The following is a 6,000-nucleotide window of genomic DNA, read 5'->3' as shown; positions in this document are numbered from 1 at the left end:
TGGATTTGTGGCCGCTGTGAGCTCTGAGTCAGACCGCTGGGGACTGAATGTGCCCCCGCGTCCTAGCTGGGGACCTTGGCGCCTCACTTCTCCTTACATCCGGGCCTCTCATCCCGAGAATCTGAGCATTCCAGCTTTTTCGTGTGTCCACTGCACAGGGTCCTTATGAAGATGAAAGGAGGTCATCTCTGTCATCAGCGTTTGTGTCGGCATTTCTGCCCCTCGTAGCCGACTGTGTCTGTTTACAGATGGTCTCTGGGCCAGGAGAGTTCAGGCCGCACGCTGACGGGTCTGCTGCATTTGTGGTGGGAAATTTCTTTGCATTCTGTCATGTCACTGCTGCCAGAAATTGGCTGATTTGGGCTACAGATTTGTTTCCTTGATTTTTTTTATTACCTCACTTTTCTTTTATTCTAAATTCGCCAGCTCCTGCCGACTCCCACAGCCTTGATGTTGGCACTATTTGATGCACACATGTCACTGGTCTCAGTCAGCGAGAAATTACTGCTTTGTTCTTAGGAAGAAGGGAAAAGATAAGTCAGGGAGGTGGAGTCGTTGACTTCATCATAATTTTTTTACCTATCTATTTCTACGCTGTAGAGAGAAATAGGTTCATGGATGCAGTAACCATTATGATTGGTATCAAGAGCCAGTTTCTGAAGTTGTGGCCTTTTGAGATCTCCTGAGTTACTTAAAGTAGAGTGGCTGCTCTGGTTTGCAGACATAGAAGAGGTTTCATTGGCTATACTATGCCCACTATACCATGGAGTTAGGCTTAAAATGTGTGTGTCTGTTTGTGTTGTGAGTGCGTGTGTGAGTTTGTGAGTACATGAGTGTGTGTGCATGTGTCAACACGGGTGTGAATGTACAGTATGTGTTTGTATATTTGCATATGTGTGTGTGTGCGCGCACATGTTTTGTGACAGTGTGTGTGTGAAATTGTGTGAGTGTGTGATCTGTCTCTTCCCAATCCCGTCTGCTTCCACCGTGGGACCTGCATTTACAGCCAGAATGGTCTATGTGCACATTCCCTGATCGATGACCCAGGGGCATCAGACTTCCAGTGTCCTCTGAGCATCTCGAGATACGTGAATTTTTCTGTGGAGGTGGTGACAGGGAGTTGAAATCCTGTTGAAGGACCTTAGTAAGTAGAATTCTCAGAGTGACAATGCTCCAATTAGTTGGGGTAATAAAAGAACAAACACATGAAAAGAACAAAAGGAACATCATGCGAGTAGCCACTCAAGACGATTTCATCTGAGAGCCTGATGGCAGATTCCAGCTATAGACGCCAAGAAAGATGACAGTTTTCTGCTTACCTGCCTAGTTCATGTTAAATCTTTTTGCATATGAGGTCTCTGGCTTCAGGCTTGTTAATGTTTGACTTGGTAATGGTGGTCAGCAAACATGTACACCCATGTCAACTTCTAATGAGGAAGACCATCCCCGGGGAGCCGAGTCACCCCAGTTCCCTACGGACCCCTGCCCTTTTGACCTGGAGATGGCCAGGCCCGCAGGAGGAGGGGGCTGACCGCCTCCTCAGAGCTGAGGCAGCACCTCGTGGGTCAGTCACCGCGGAGCCGGCTTGTTCAAGATGAGTGCTCAGCTCCACTCTGGAGAGAGTGGAAATGCTTTCGTCCTCTGCTGCTCAGAACCACACACTTGCAAGGGCAATTTTTAAAGATCAATAATGTAATTGAAAGAGTCCAGTGGCTCACAAGATGCCTCAGAGGAGAATGTGTGCACCCCCAGCAGCATTGCCGTCCTCAGCTGAGGGTGCAAGTTAATTAACACAGGTGCCCCTGCGGAAATGGCCGGAGCCTGGGGCCCACATCCTCCCCACTGAGGGAAGGTGTATTTAAATTAAATGTTCATCCCCCCCGCCCCGTTGTTATTTGAAAAGATTTTAGAACTCAAGGACAAGCCCCTTGGCTGTGCCATCCTGATGCACCCTGTGAGTGCACAGCTACTGTGATGCTCACGCTCCCCTTCAGACGGGAGGGGGTCATTTGTGGGGACTGGCTGTGTGTTAGCTCTTGGAAGCCATCCTGACAGGGGAGGTCTGAGAGCTTGGTCTGCGCCAGGGTCCTGTGACCTTGTGCCGGGGCAGCAGTCGGTGGGCGCCCGCAGCTGTGGGGTCCCTGGTAGCGGGACACGCTAGGATGGCCCTTTCCTCAATGTGATTTGCCCCCAGATCTTGGAAGAAATTCCTTTAAGTTTTACAGTGTGATGTGCCCGGTTCCGGAGTTGTCCCGTTTCTGTTCTTTCATTTTCTCATTTCCCTGGCCTCTGGAAGACACGTGTGGTTACTGGTAGGAAGGAAATCCTTGGAATTACTCAATAGCTTAACAGAGGCCTTCGGCCCAGTGACCGTCTTCATTTATCAAAATAGAGCCTTGCACCCCCCAAATTTTTCCCAATTCTCCTTAAATAGTGTCCTCGTCTGCCCTATGCTGGCAGCTTCTTGGTCATTGCGTCAAGAACCAGCCTTGTAAAAATAGGGTTTTATCTTGGTGGAAGCCTTGTTTAAATTAAAATATATGTCCTCCAGATTTCGCAGACACCCAAGAGAGGTAAAAAAAAAATGCTACAGGCTGAGTGCATTTTCATAGGAGAGATGAAACCCAGACTCTAGGAACGAGATGACCATCGGCCAGTCAAGGAGTGCTCAGCACAGGGTAGCCCTTCCTGGTGGGGGACGGTCCTTAAGGCCACCCCGTGAAGTAGGCGCCTGCATGCCATTCCCATCTTATGGAGAAGAAGAAGGAGGCTCCTCGAGTCTGTCTAGGAAGGGGCCTGTCAGGGCCTGGCCCCTTGGCCACAGCGGGAGGTTGGAGAGCCTGTGGTGTGGGTGAGATACCTGAATCACACCACCAGTGTCTGCTGGAGTCCAGACCAGACCACAGTCCCCGCACCTTCGTTCAGGGCTATTTAATTTGCTGCATACAGATCTTTCTGGATTGCCGGTGCAGTGGACACAAACGCAGGTCCCCTTGGCCCTGAGGAGCCACAGCATGTAGGGGAGTGACCAGTGGCCAGCCGCTGAGCATCAGAGCAGAGGTCTGTCAGGCCTAGGGATCCCAGTGGGAACATCTGTACCACTGTGCCTGGGGAGACTGGGCGGGGGCTGCTGGAGCTGCATCTTGAACTCTGCAGGGTCCCCTGTAGGAAGCACACACAGGAAGGTGCAGTGGAATTGGCCTCAGCTCTGGATGCATTCAGGTTTAAACACCCATGCAGCTTTGCCAAGCCGCCTAGTCTTCTAGGGTCTTCGTGATTGATCTCATCTTAAAAAGTAGTTGCACTTCCCTTCCCAGATCTGTGGTGGAGATTAAGCGGGAAAGGACGGATGGAGCGTCCATTTTGTGTCTGTCAGGCGGTCCACAGTCTCGTAACAGCTGGTTCCATGTTCTTCCTTACGCGGTGTGTCAGGTCCACGAAGGGGTGAAAGGACATGGTCCACGGGGGGGTTTCAGGAGCTGAGTGTGAACAGCTGGAGCAGGGGTGGAGGGGCAGGAGGGGCAGGAGGAGAGGTCAGGGTTCCAGGCACTGACGTGACAGACTCTGCTCTCTGCACCTGAGTGTGGAAGACCTGGAGGGAGCAAGGAGGGAGGCAGGGAGACTGTTATAATAGTAAAATGAGATCTCTGTTTCGGTTCGCATTTGAGACAGGCCCCAAATTTGGAAAACACAAATTTAAAAACCATAGAAACAAGTTTCTCTTTATTACTTTGGCAGCCAATTGTGTGCTTAATTAATCAAAGAAATGTGGATATGGATGGAAAAGCCGTCACAGGATGGCTGTGAATAAAATGATGGTACACGGGGCTGGCCCGGTGGTGTAGTGGTTAGGTTCGCGCATTCCACTTCTGCGGTGCAGGGTTCGCCGGTTCGGATCCTGGGCACGGACCTACTTGCTGCTCATCAAGCGATGCTGAGGCGGCGTCCCACATAGAAGAGCTACAACTCTACAACTATGATACACAACTATGTACTGGGGCTTTGGAGAGAAAAAAGTAAAAGAGGAAAGATTGGCAACAGATGTTAGCGCAGGGCCAATCTTCCTCAAAAAAAAAAAAAAGAAAGATTGATGAATGTCAAATAATTAAAAAAATATGATGGTACTTAATTTAATCATTTCTCCATTTGTTACCACCTCTGTTAGGTATGTCTGGACTGCCTGTTCCCCTTCCTTACACAGCGAGATACCCGTGAGAGCTGAGGAGAGCCAGGGTCTTCATCTCAGTAGCCGAAGCCGAAACCTTCCCCACGATGGAGTCCGAGTTGGTAAGGCCCTCAGAAGGAGCATTGGTGTCAGAGCCCACTCACAGGGGTTCCCCTGAGCCCGGTGTCCAGCAAAGCCCACATACCCTGAGTTCATCCTCACTTGCATCCTATAGAGAGGAACTCCAGCTCAGTTGTCAGATGAGGAGGTAGAGAAGAAAAGAGGTCTGATAGCTTGCCCCACACTCCCTAGCAGGTGACAGCATTGGGATTCGGAACCCCTGTTTGAACTCAAAGGCTGCTTCCTTACCCTTTTCTCCTGGGATCCCCAAACTCAAGAGAGCGTCAGAATCACTGAGGGGCTTACAGAAATCCAGATTGCTGCGGCCTGCCCCAGAGTTTCTGCTTCAGGGGGCCTGGGCGGGGCTGCTGGTCCAGGGGCCGAGCTTTGAGAACCACAGAGTCTGCACTGGGGCCTCCCAGAGCCATGTGATGGGGGTGCCCAGGTTACAGGGAGATGCTTCATGGCCACAGGGTTGGGGTTCCCTCCTTAACACAGGGAGAATATTTCCATTATTAATCTTTTAAAATAAAGATCCCAAATGCTTGCTTGAAATTTAATTTCCTGTGTTCCTTTAAGTTGAAGGAATTTTAGAGTTCTCAACTCAGCTATGCATTTGATGATAGATCTGAGGAGCTAAAAAATACTATGGAGACAGTTTTAAATGTGTGTGGGGGGGGGCCTCCGGCATCAGTACTGAAAACAACACAGAACAACTCTTTTGGGATTCTTATGTGTAGATCACATGGAATTAATTTCATTTGTTTATTTCTCCTTTAGTGATTTATTTTTATATAACTTATGATTTTATGTATTTCTATGATTTTTTATGTAATTTTCCTGTGCAGGGACATTTCAGCTTGTTTTAGGGGATCAGACTTTTTCTTCAGATAATTTGACCACAGAAACTCTGATAATTGATTGGTTTCTGAGAAACAAAAGTCACTTTATTATTCATGAACATCACCACAGCATGGCCACTGACAGATGAGTGGTGTAGGTCCACACCTGGGAACCGAACCCGGGCTGCCAAAGTGGAGTGTGCCAAACTTAACCACTAGGCCACCAGGCCTGGCCCAACATTTTCTAAGTATTTCTTCTTCATGGACATATCCAGGGAAATTACTTTATACCTAAGTTGGCATATCGGTCTGTGGTTGGCTGCTCACTTATACTCGTAACGTATTTTAAACAACCCTCAGGATCATGGCCTTAGATTAATTTTCTTCAGCTTTTATTAGCATGAGATATTAATGCATTGGACTCTTGATAGTAAATAGTGGCGTTGACTCAAAATATTTAAATCGTATTGTCCTGGAAAATTGGGGGAAGTTGAAGGCCCATGTTCCTGCCTGGGCGGTGCTGGTGATGGCTGCTCAAGGTTGGAGACACGTTCCTCTGGTAGACAGCCCAGCTCCAACACTACTGCTCTTGGCTTCCCACAGGCCTCCAGCTGGGAGAGAAGCTGCCTGAAACCAGACACTGTGTGTTGAAGGAACTCAGGCAGAAATGGCTTCACTTCAGACAGAAAACCATGCACCCCGCCTCCTTTCCATCCCAGCAGGCCCCCAGTCCTGCCCTGGGGATCAGGGACTTTCCACGAAGGGGCCCCTGTGAGCTGCAGGTCCTGTGGGTGAAGGGTGGGGTTGCAGAGAAGGCGGCTCTTGTGCCAAAGGCAGCTGCTCGGCTTTTTGCTCTCGTGGCTCTGTGCGGGG

At 49.5% G+C, this 6,000-nt stretch overlaps 1 protein-coding gene across 1 annotated transcript in view; it reads left to right on the top strand.

Annotated features, from left to right (window-relative positions):
- The first annotated feature begins 4,197 nt into the window (after positions 1–4,197).
- PKD1L1 (polycystin 1 like 1, transient receptor potential channel interacting) overlaps positions 4,198–6,000 on the top strand; it is a 137,181-nt gene continuing 135,378 nt past the window's right edge. The window contains exon 1 of the mRNA XM_087431360.1: positions 4,198–4,287. The gene's annotated coding sequence lies outside the window, so the exon portion shown is untranslated. The remainder of the gene's footprint in view (positions 4,288–6,000) is intronic.

The sequence above is a fragment of the Ceratotherium simum genome, chromosome 1 (genome assembly GCF_057802395.1).
Source record: "Ceratotherium simum simum isolate JZ-2026a chromosome 1, ASM5780239v1, whole genome shotgun sequence".
In the NCBI taxonomy this organism is placed as follows: Eukaryota; Metazoa; Chordata; class Mammalia; order Perissodactyla; family Rhinocerotidae; genus Ceratotherium; species Ceratotherium simum.
Note: the sequence above shows the minus strand (reverse complement) of the source record. Positions and strands in the feature narration are given on the sequence as shown.